This window comes from Myotis yumanensis, unplaced genomic scaffold (genome assembly GCF_028538775.1).
Source record: "Myotis yumanensis isolate MYYU_CA2020_CCGP unplaced genomic scaffold, mMyoYum1.0.hap1 SCAF_2, whole genome shotgun sequence".
Classification (NCBI taxonomy): domain Eukaryota; kingdom Metazoa; phylum Chordata; class Mammalia; order Chiroptera; family Vespertilionidae; genus Myotis; species Myotis yumanensis.
Window position 1 is genome coordinate 103,023,468 of NW_027223753.1, and position 12,560 is coordinate 103,036,027.

Here is a 12,560-nt window from a genome sequence, read left to right on the forward strand (position 1 = left end):
GCAAACCAGCCGGCCCCCAGGCCTCTATCCTATATAGTAAAAGGGTAATATGCCTCCCAGCACTGGGATCAGCGGAGCTGTGAGGCCTCCTGGCACCGGATCAGCGTGACAGGGGGCAGTGCCCAAACCCCCTGATCACCCTGTGGCTCTGTGTGTGACAGGGGGCTGGGCCACAACCTCCCTGTCCACCCTGCTCTGTTCGTGACAGGGGAAGGCGCCCCAACCCCCTGATCAGCCCTGCTCTGTGCCTGATAGGGGGGAGCTCCCCACTCCCTGATCGCCCTGCGGCTCTGTGTGTGACAGGGTGCGGCGCCCCAACCCCCCCCACCCCCCACCACAGGCCCTGCTCTGTGTGTGACAGGGTAGAGCCATAACCTCCCCATCGGCCCTGCCCTGAGTGTGACAGTGGCTGTGCCCCAACCCCCTGATCGGCCCTGCTCTGTGGGTGATAGAGGGCGGTGCCCTAACTCCCCTATCAGCCCTGCTCTGTGCATGACAGGGAGGAGCTCCCCAACCCCCTGATGGGCCCTGCTCTGTGCGTGACAGGGTACAGAGCCCCAACCCCCCTTATAGTCCCTGCTCTGTGCGTGACAGGGGGCAGTGCCCCAACCCCCTGATTGGCCCTGCTCTGTGCGTGACAGGGGGTGGCGCCGCAACCTCCCCATCGACCCTGCCTTGAGTGTGACAGGGGGCGGTGCCCCAACCCCCCAATCAGCCATACCCTGAGGGTGACTGAGGGTGGCATCGCAACCTCCTGATCAGCCCTGCTCTGTGCATGACAGGGGGCGGCGCCCCAACTCCCCAATCAGCCCTGCTCTGAGCCCGACCAGGGGCTGCACCTAGGGATTGGGCCTGCCCTCTGCCACCCGGGAGCAGGCCTAAACCAGCAGGTCGTTATCTCCCGAGGGGTCCCAGACTGCGAGAGGGCACAGGCCGGGCTGAGGGCCCTCCCTTCCCTCCCCCGCCGAGTGCACAAATTTTTGTGCACTGGGCCTCTAGTATTAAATAAGACCAATGCTTTATGTCCATTTATCTATAACAACACATATTTACAAGTTTTGACACCTACTTATTCTAGGAAACATTTTCCAAGGTGCTAAAGTATGGCATCTACTCACTTTTACTAGTAGCTGAATTAAAGTGGTGGAAAGAGTCCATCCATATCGTCTGCTGATCTTCCCAAGGTGGTTCATGAGTTCTTCTCCATGATGATGTCCTCCCTAAATCTGTGGAGCATGAAAGAAGCCCTGCAGCATCTGGGTACTCAGAACCAATGATTGAATTGGTTTCAAGTACTAAACTTATGTGACTTGAGTATGTTATTTATGTACCCAAACGCTGCAAGGTATGTGTATTTATTGTTTTCTCAAAATGCTGTTAATAGAAGAACATTGCCAAGAATGTTTAATTTAAAGTGAGTAAAAATTGGATTTTAAAGATGAGGTTTGCAATACATCTTTTACTGAGTAGACTTTTTGTGTTTTTTTGTGTGTGTGTTTTTGAATCTTTAATTGATGTGTAGTATACAAGCAAAAAAAAAAAATGTACAGATCCTAAGTGTATAACTTGATGAATTTTCACGAAATCAACATCTATATACCAAGAAACCAAATTATTACCAGAACCCCAGAAACCTCCTTGCTTTTTTCCAGTTGCTACCATTCTCAAGGGTAATGACTACCCTGATGTTTTAGAAGTTTGAGAAATGGACTATTTCTAAGGTACAGAAAAAATTCTTTACATATTGTGGAAATACTTCTTACAAGCAAATCTCCAAATAAGTATGTGTGGGTTTATAGAGATTGAAAAAAATGTGGCTCATTCCCAAAAGGTGTAGACACGGAACATTTTCTAAATGTTCTTGTTTTATTAAATAGTTTCAGTTACATAAGCAACTCTGAATCTGATTATTGTTTATTGAGCACTCATAATGGCTCAAACTGTACTTTTGTCTTCACAAGGTGTCAGGACTGCACTCTGCACTTAGCCCTGATCAGTCACTCGGCACCACATCATTCTCTACATAGTCATTATTGAGATAAAATCAGTATATTTTTTCTGGAAGTTTGGTTTTGTTTTATAATAGGAACTCAAGAAAGGCACAAAAGGCATGTGACATACATTAAACTGCATTTTCTAGAATTTCATATAAATGAAATTATACAGTATATACTTTCCTTTTTAACTGGATTATAACATACAAATCCTTAACTTTTTCTTTCACTTTGTGAAGCATTTTTATAACAGCCATTCTTTACTTTTATGGAGCCGTCATAAATAATGTTTCAGATTTCCTCTTCAGAGAATTAACCAGTTAGTGAAAATAGATTATAGATTTTAAGTGAATTTGTTCTTGCCTCACTTAAAGAGGAGAATGGGACACCCCTTAAGGCACTTCCTGGCTCTAACACTATATAATTCTATATTATGTTTCCAGTTACCATTCAACAGTAATTTTGTATATTTGCTTGAAATTAGTCTAGTGACTGTTAAAAAAAAAAAAAAAAGGTTGGGTGTATTTTTTTTTAAACATTTAACACAAGTTTCTAATACTTTACAGGAATCTCAATGTATGCTTAATTGCTAAATGATTTTTCACATGGTGAAAACCAAATTGCCATTTCAAAATTAAAATGGCAAAAGAATATTTATAAAAATACAAGACCTCCTAAAGCAGTCTCATTCTGTAGGAAGGAGACCTACTTGAGTGGACTCTAAGGGACAGTGTGAATATCCTGATGTATTTTAAGCACAGTCCTAATCCAAAAGAAATTGTCAATGGCATCTGCATTTTGCCTCTTGATTTCAAACCACACCCATGTTGCAAATTGGCCTTTGTACTTGAGACCAAGTTCTTTTAAGATTAAAATCTGTAGTAGTAGGCAGGACACTTCAGTGTGGGTTGCTTGTTTTCTTTGGTCAGATGCTGAATTTGGCCGAGAATTATTTGAGAATAGACACAGTTTAGAGAGACTGAGTTTTAAATCTTCTGGATCTGTTTTCTTGGACCTCCAAATCTCAGCTGGCAAGACCAACAGAAGCAGGTATGCAGAATTTTCCCTTATGTTAATAGCAATAATCTAGCCTCAGATTCTAGAGCTGCTTTTTTTGTTTTAATGATAGTTAAATTGAGATAAATTGTTTGTTTGTTTTCTAGGGCATTTTTTGCTTTTGAGATTGTACTTTGCCTAATCAATGCAAATAGTAAACATGGTGAAAGGATCACATAATTCTTAATTTTCTATTAATTTTTTCTGTTTAAAAAAACTACTACCTTAAGCAATACATGTTAGGTAAGTAAGGACTGTTTGGGTTTATTCAGGGGTGGGTAAAAAATTTTAATTTATAATTTTGGTTTGGCTTTAATGTCCCTTTAGATATACATACCAAATCCCAGGAAAATGAGGAAGTGGCTGAATATACTCATTCTGTGCCATCTAGGATGTATGTGTATTATTGCTTCCAAGCCTGATTCTTTCAGTTGATGAAACAGCTCTCCCAGTCCATAGTTTAATCATGGATAAGTAAAACTACTCTTTTTGCTAAAGGGATTCCACCAATACATAAAACAAAAAATGGTAATAGAGAATATTGCCAGTACAAGGGATATGGTAAGATTCTATGCAAGCATCTGAAGTCTACAGAAAATATCTAAATTAAAGTAAATTCTTTATCTTTACTTTTGCTCTTTACATTTTTAAGTACCAAAATGTACTTGTAGATAGTGCTTTTGCTTCAAAGCTTTCTTCAGTGTTTTATTGAATTTGGGAAGAAGCTGAAGACTTTTATAAAGATAATTTCCTTATAAATAGTGTACAGATAAGCATGCTGCCTTTCACTTTGAGCACTTTCAGTGGTTTCTAAAGTTGATTGAGAACCGTATATCTTTACCCTGGAAGCTACAACAGTCTTAGTTTAGCTCTTTTCTTAGTAAAACAGAAAATAAGCAGTTCCCAGCCCGTGTAAAGCTGAGAAGGTCTTAAATGATGCATGTCTAGGAAACTTGGTTACTGATACTGCTGGCAATTTGCATAGGTTTTGGTGCCAACCAATTAAATATTCTGAGTTTTCTTAAAAGAGGCCAGCTTTTAAAAAGTTAAATGTGCTCCTCTTTGCAGTGACCTGAGCTCTCAAAACCTAATAGAAAGTTAAGACTTATCTGCTCCGTTTTGTGAAGCAGTCAACCATTTAAATTTATTTATATGTGTCAGAATAGTTACACTGTGGCTCTTCTTAGAGAAATGAACACAGCATGACCAATTAACTCTGGAAAATGAGTGCTATGGACAAATTTCACATAGTTCTTAAAAAAACACTTTATGACTTTGTTAGGAACCAGAATTCCCACTCTAGTATTATGTCCAGAATCAAACAAAGGCTGTGCCTTGTGCCAGTCCTTTCATAATGAACCAGCCCAAACGCTCACTTGTGTTCTTGCAGAGGAGGGGGATAGCATTCCTTTATGATCCCCAGTTTAGATCAGCTTACTAGCCAAAGCATGATATTCGATTACCCTTATTATGTTACTTTGCATAGCTACAAATGTTACTAGTGGTATGGCCTTTTCTAGCCATTAAAAAAGTCCATGTTCCTGCTGACTGAGAGTGCTGTCACAGCACTCTTACTAAGGACCCGGCACTGCAAGCCTGTGGAGAACTGAGCAGCCCTGCGGTTAGGTGTGCAGTGGAATGGCATAAATATTGAACATCTTGATTTTTTCTTTTAAGTGCTGGCTTTAACCTCTAATGCTCAATAAGTCTGGGCTTGAATTGCTTAAAAAATTATAAAAGTTTATCGACCTTTCTGACCACATCCTTCTATTGAAATGGAGGTTTTTAAGGTTCCTTTGCTCTCTTTCCTTCCAAATGTTTCCAACCGAAAGTCTTGCAGGGTAGAAGAGATGCTGCTATTCAACCAGTAAAATGTGCTATTAGTTAGAAGGATTTAATATATCCTTAACTAATATCTCATGGGACAATGTACACACAGTGCACTGTTTATTGTCAATGACTGTGTAAAGTGTAACTCAATAGTCTTGATAATTTTGAATTATATGTCCAGCTTGTGGTCACATTACCCCTGTTTTATTTTCTAATGTAGATGGTGAAGATTCATACCAGGAGTAGAGCTCTGCCATTTTCTGTTGCTTGTACATATTTTCAGTACCCAGTTTCTTTTTAGGCATCTTCTAAAGCTACTTGGCCATTTGGTGAAGAGAGGTTTGATATCAGCTAAATTATATAATCCATTAATCTCCCCAATCAGGTATGCATAAACTGCAGGCTGTCAAATACTAGTAATGACCAAAGGAGTGACAGGCCAAAGTCCAGCCTCTGCCTCGTGGTATGTCCTCTCCTCCCCTGGAGTATTGCTTGAACTGTTTGTGACATGGGATCTTTTGTCAAAAGGACCAAGTTGGGATGCTAGTGAAAATGCATATGTTAGGTATTTATAAATCTATATATATCCACACTGGGGATTGAGCCCACAATCGGCCTGTGCCCTGACTGGGAGTCGACCCGTGACCTCCTGGTTCATAGGTCGGTGCTCAACCACTGAGCCACATGGCCAGGCAGGATATACTTTTCAAGTCAAGATTTTAGAAATATCTGCTATACCTACATCACAACTGTAGAAGTCTTCTTACGCTTCAACGGTCACCCAGCTTAAACCACTACCCCTTTGGGAAAATCCTTGTCAGACCCATTTTGAAGTATTTGCTTCCTCTCTTTCCTTCCATATAGTTCTGTTTATACATTTATGAGACATGAGTCATGGTTATATGTGTACATATTTGCCTTTCATGAGACACTGTTTTTTATTGCTCAGTTTTACATCAGCAATCCTTGATGGTTAACTGTTTTCCACTGAAAACGAAGTCTGATGTTGAGAACAAGTTCTCCAAGAAGTTTTTACATGTTTCTTCCAAGGGAACTTTTGGAAAACCTGGGCTGGAGTTCATAACCTGGAGCCTGTAGACCTCTAGAAGGTCCTGTGGGCTTGAGGGTGGGGTGTGCATCCACCAAGTCCCTGAAATCACATGAAAAATTCAGATCTGGTGAATTTTTTTGGGTGGAAGGCTTGTAGCTTTTTATCAAAAAGGCTAAAAACTGAATGGCTGAAAGTATCAATGCCATATGGAAAATATAGGCATTTTAAATATAACCTATTCATCTAAATTTATGTTTATTTTCTAACTTAATTTTCATAATTTTTGTATGTTTTCAGCTCTACAACGTTTATTATTATGAAAATCAGAAGTAGTATTAATAATGTTTAATACTATACCCTTGAAAACCCTATGCTTTATTCGTACTGGCTTACATACTCATGAAATTATCTTGCTTATGAATGTTAATTCTTGTTGAATGTAATAAGTAAATAATATTTTACTTCTGAAAAAAATGGAGAATTTGGAGTTAAATTAGACTTGAGAAAGTTAGAAATGATGTACAGAATTTTGTAAACCTCAAGTTATCTAATTTCACCATCTACATAAAAGAGACTCAGATCTCTTAAATATCGTGTAGAAAGATGATTCCTTGGTTTCCTTAACAACCTATTTCATGTCTTCATTGCTCTTAGACATTCAGGAGTCAGTGTGGCTTACAGAAAGGCACATGGAACTCTGGGATGCAGGCACACTGAAAAACTGTATAGCTTTGGTATTTACCAGTGGATGACCTAGGCTTTGCAGGTTGACCTGTTTCTTCATGTGTAAAATGGGAATAAAGTAATATGAGGAAACATAATACTATCTATATATATAAAAGCCTAAGCAATTGTTACGACCAGATGACCAGACAACCAGCTGGTAGGCATGATGCGCACTGACCACCAGGGGGCAGACACTCAACACAGGAGATGTTCCCTGGTGGTTAGTCTGCTCCCACAGCCAACCTCTCGCAGCTGGTCAACCTCCCACGGTCGTCCCTCCCTGCACCCCCTCCCTTGCCGGCTGGCCCAATCTGCCTGATTGGGGTCCCAGACTGGAGAGGGTGCAGGCTGGACTGAGGGACACCCCCCCCCCCCGGCATGAATTTCATGCACCAGGCCACTAGTATCTCATAAAGCATCTATATCTATAATATGTAAACAACCCTCAAAACTTAATAAGAAGAAAAGAAACATAAAATAATAAGAAAAAGATGTGAATAGACACTTCACCAGAAAAGATATATGGAAGGCAGATATACTCATGAAAATATGCTCATCATTGTTAGTAGGGAAGTGCAGATAAGATACCACAGTGAGATGCTACTATTTGGAATGGGTGAAATTAGAAAGATTGACTATACCAAGTGTAGGTGAACTAAGAAAGGACTAGAACTCTCATACACTGCTAGAGTAAAATGGTATCACTTGTGGAGTATAGTTTTGGCAGTTTCTAAAGAAGTTAAATATATACCTACCATGAGATCCAGCCATTTTGCTCTAGGGGCATTTACTAAAGGAAAAGAAAGCATTTATCCATACACAAGCTTATACACATATGTTCATAGTAGCTCTTTTGTACTAACCCAAATCTGTAAACAACCTAAATGTCTTTGTGGTTTATCTATACCAAAGAATACTGCTCCGAAATATAAAGGAATGAACTATTAAAACACACAACAACATAGATAAAACTCAAAATATTTATGCTGAGTGAAAGAAGCCAGGAAAAAAAGAGTATATATGCATGTATCTTGATTATAATGATAGTTTCAGGTGTGTATAGTGTGTCAAAACTTCAAATTTTGTACTTTAAATATGTTCTGTGGGTGTATATGTGTGTATTTAGTAGAATTAAAAACAGGAAAAAAAGGCAAAAAGTTAAAGGTTACTCAAAACTCCAACACTGTTGTATTACTTTTTATCCATAGGTAAATATTTCAGACATCTCTACATATATAAAATATAAAACTGCTTTTAACTGTTAAAACTCTATCTTTTTCCATTCTTTTTTCCTCTCCTACACTCCTGCTGTCACCACTGCCAACCCAAATGGACCGGGGATTGAACCTGCAACCCAGTTACATGCCCTTGACTGGGAATTGAATCTGTGGCCCTGTGGTGTTCAGGCCAATGCTCTAATCACTGAGCAACACCATCCAGGGCAATTCTTTCTTAAAAAATATGTTTCTATTGATTTTGGAGAGGAAAAGAGAGGGAGAGAGAGAGAGAGAAATATCAATGTGAGAGAGAAACACACCCCCTGTTGGGGATCGAGCCTATAACCCGGTCATGTGCCCTGACTGGAAATTGAGCTGGTGACCTTTTGGTGCACTGGATGACACCCAACCACCTGAGCTACACTGGCCAGGACCCTCCTCTTCATTCTTTTTGGCCAGGCCACGCTACCCTGTGACACCTTAAAATGATCTTATCATTTTAAACATCTTTTAACATTTGTTTTCTACTGGACATTATTACACACAAAACACTAACATTACCATTTAACTTTCTATCTGTGTATCTTACCATTCCCCCCAACACCCCCCCCCCCCCCCCCACACACACACACTAGATTGTAAGCTCCTGGGACATCTAAACCAGATATTAAAAGTTTAGATGCTCTTCTAAATGAATAAATGAATGAATTTAAATGTTTTGAGTACAGAGAATAAATCCAATATTTCTTTTATATCTCCTGTGATGCTTAACATTGTGCTAAACACTGAGCAGTCATGAGCTATTTACTTAATTTAATTGAAGACTCATTTTATGTGACTAGTTCTACATGTATTTCTGGTGCACAAGGAGGCCTAGAACAACCATGTCTGCTATAGACTGCCCATTGAAAATGATGTAAGATATTGAATAAAATTAGCCAGGAGATTTTATAGAATAAAAACTGAGTGTGATTATATGCATGGTGTGACAGAGACAGGAAACAATACAAGGCTAGAAAGATAAAAGGCCTGGCCAGTAGCCTTTGTTGTGGCCATTGTTCAAGTAGATGTAAGCAAGCAGTGGGGTTTTTTCTTCATTTAAAAAAATATATATCTTTTTATTGATTTCTGCCAGGAAAGGAGAGGGAAAGAGAGATAGAAACATCAGTAACGAGAGAGAATCATCGATTGGCGATTGGCTGCCTCCTGCATACCCCCGACTGGGGATGGAGCCCCAAACCCAGACATTTGCCCTTGATCAGAATCAAACCTGGGACCTTTCAGTTCACAGGCTGATGCTCTATCTACTGAGCCAAACTGACTAGGGCACAAAATGAAGTTTTTAATTAAATATCTATAGTGTGATCGAGTTGGCAACCTAGGCATGTGCTTTGACCGGGAATTAAACCTTGACTTCGAATCAAACCTTGACCTCCTGGTTCATAGGCCAGCGCTCAACCACTGAGCCACACTGGCTGAGCTGGCTGGGCAGTGGGCTTTTAACCTGGATCTGGACTAATCAGTAGGAATTTCCAGGGTGAGGAAAGGATGAAGGGAAAACCAGGAAAAGGGCAAGTGAGTTTTGACAACATGGCTGGGCTGTAGGGCATTTCATACTGGTTTGGATTTGTTTAAGTAGCATATCAAGGTTTATCCCTTTCTTTTTTCAAAATTCTTATAACTGTTATGTAGGAATAGTTAAATGTAAATCTTTTTTTTCTTCCTTATTTTCATCTCTTGTCTGTTATAAAAGTAATATATAGACTTTGTGGAAAATATGCAACAATGTAGAAAAAAATCACCTGTAATCTCATCACCCTCAATTCCAAAATAGCTCCTATTACCATTTTTATATGTATTATCTCCTATTCATATTTTAAAATGAAAACACACATATGTATGATAAGTCCTTCCTTTGCCAGTTAATCAAGAGGGTCGGAGTTGCATTCTTCAGGTTGTTAAGTAAAGTACCTCAGAGTTTCAACTCCTGAAAATAGTTTTAATTTATCTGTGTAAAAAGTAAAAAAAACTTCAAGTTTAAACCAACGTGTGATTTGTAGGTTAAAGTTCAAACCCAGACACGGAAGCACACTGGGTAGGAATTCTCTGCTCACCGAGATACAAGTTGTACCAGACTGTCTTTGTTCTATGAATCATTTACATAGAAATTCTTGGCTGGAAATGGGGGAACACAGATGATAATCTAGGTAGTAATGTTGGTTATTCAGAGCACTAGGAAGTGATTCTCGGCATCCCGTTCTCTGACAGTTCTCTGGTGTTGGTATCCAGGCCTTCTTTCTGAATGAGATACTAGGCATTAAACTTAGTTACAATCTGGACAGTTACTGCCCTAATGTATAATATCCTGTGACTTAATAATACTCAGAAAATCGGAACAAGGTACTTTTCTAGAGACAAAAAAAAAAAAAAAAAAGAAAGAAAGGAAAAACAGAAGCGTGATGTAAAATAATTTATATAATTCTCACAAATCTTATTTTAAACCCTTTTATCTACTTCTTGAGTTTCTAGTAAGAGGACAGATCGCACGGTGTGCACACACTACAGAAATTCGGGTTCTAGGGCAGCTCTAACAGGAAATGGTTATGGGGTATATGACTTGAGATACAGGGATGGGGAAGGATGTGTGGAGACCACTATTGTGAAGGCAGTATATAATTAAGGTTCTGAACTTGGCAAACTCCCTGGGCTTGGATCCCAGCTCTACCACTTATTGTGAAGCTTTTGGCCTTGATTTCCTAGATTGCCCGTTGTGTATGAACACTGTGTTTTGTGTATTTTTTTTTTTTTTTTTGGATGGAGAGTTTGGGGGAGATTTTATGAGTCTTGTTTCAGGTGTTTTGATTGGGTCAGAAGACTGGTAGGATAGTAGACTTAACATTTACTTGAGAGTCAGATTTGACTTTTATCTTTGTTTCACGCAAATATAAACACTGCAGAAGGCAAATGAACTTAGAACAAAGAGATTCTCTATAGTTGTAGGCCTTGTCTATATAGTATCCCCTGACCATAGAGATGGGCATGTGGCCTGAGCTATGACAATCACACTAACATCCTGGGATTTAGATAGTCATTCACAGATAGTGGTGGCTGAGGCATCTGGAGACAGTGCCTTACAATGGCATGTCATAGTCTCTACTGTGGAGTTCGTAGAGATGTCTGGAACCTATCCTTCCAGAGTCTACTTGTTCAGGCCTTCCGTGATTCTTGAGCCAAACCTCAGTGCCCTTCCAGTGTATTCCTTTTTTGGGCAAATATTGCCAAAGTCAGTTTTTGGTGCTTACAATCAAAATACATTAACTGGAACAAATACCAGTGGATTAAATATTTCTATTGTCAGTGGGTAAGGGGCACAGATGAACTGAAGAGTCTTGGAAGTTATAGAAAATTCCTCCTTAGAAAATATGGCTTGCAGTGAGAATAACACTTTTTGATTGGAGCACTTAATCCATTTACATTTAAAGTGGTTATTGGTAGGTTCGTAGTTATTACCATTTTATATTCATAGGTTTTTTTTTTCTACTTCTTTTTATTTATTTATTTTCTTTTTAAATTTTTTTTCTTTCTTTTTTTTTTCTACTTCTTTTTAAAGATCCCTTGAACGTTTCTTTTAACACTGGTTTGGTGGTGATGAACTTCTTTAACTTTTTTTTTTTTAAATCTGGGAAGCTCTTTGTCTGTCTTTCCATTCTGAATGATATAGCCTTGCTAGGGAGAGTAGTCTTGGTTGTAGGTCCTTGCTTTTCATCGCTTTGAATATTTTGTGCCAGTTCCTTCAGGCCTGCAAAATTTCTGTTGAGAAATCAGCTAACAGTCTTTTTGGAACTCCCTTTTAGGTAACTGTTTTCTCTTGCTGTTGTTAAGATTCTCTCTTTGTCTTTAATTTTTGGGATTTTATTTATTTATTTATTTATTTATTTATTTTTGTACACATTTAGTTTTATTGTAACAAAGCAACTTGTACACTTTTAACATTTAAAACAGCATTATCTTTCCTTTTCAAAGAAACAAAAAGAAAATTTAAAAATAAACAGAACAAAATTACAATAGAGAAATGTCAATTCCGAATAAGCTCCTACAGGTTCTGCTGATTCTCCCATCGAGTGGCAGAGCTCAAGTCATCATTAGGAGAGAATTTTATTTTAAAAGTGCCATCTCAGACTGCAAGGATGTCTGTTAAACATCACAATTAAACATGCCAAAGGAGAAGCCATGTTATCAAAATGCCCACTTAATCCACCCAAACATCTCAAACCCACCCTTTGTTGACCTTCTGTAACCCCCCCTTTTTTTTTAAGTTTTTTTTCTTTTTTTAAACAAGAGAAAATAGACAGATACATGTTGGTAAATGCTAACTGTCCATATTCACATAGAGACACAGTGTAATCTCTGAGCCCAATATACAGAGAAAGAAGGAAAAAGCTAGAATTCTATGCACTACTAACACAGGGGCCTAGCCACCTCCAGCTCTCAGCAGAGCTAAGGGAGCAGAAGGCTTTTCTTTTTTCAACACCACAGAGCACGATGGTGTTGATTTCAGTAAGTTTTTCTTGAGACAGGAAGGGATAAAAATGAATTTGGAACAGAAAGGGGCAAAGATTCTTTCCCCACTGTATTCTGCTGAAGGTACATCCCCCCCAAAATAAGGTGAGAACCATGGTGTAAAGG

General features: G+C 39.0%; 1 protein-coding gene across 3 annotated transcripts in view; it reads left to right on the top strand.

Annotated features, from left to right (window-relative positions):
- Positions 1–12,560, top strand: part of PLS1 (plastin 1) — a 208,794-nt gene that overhangs the window by 85,203 nt on the left and 111,031 nt on the right. The window contains exon 1 of one of the 3 annotated variants that reach the window (XM_070405915.1): positions 2,914–3,044. The exons of the other annotated variants lie outside the window; for them this stretch is intronic. The gene's annotated coding sequence lies outside the window, so the exon portion shown is untranslated. Of the gene's footprint in view, positions 1–2,913; positions 3,045–12,560 lie in introns of those variants that run through there. 3 annotated transcript variants of the gene reach the window in all.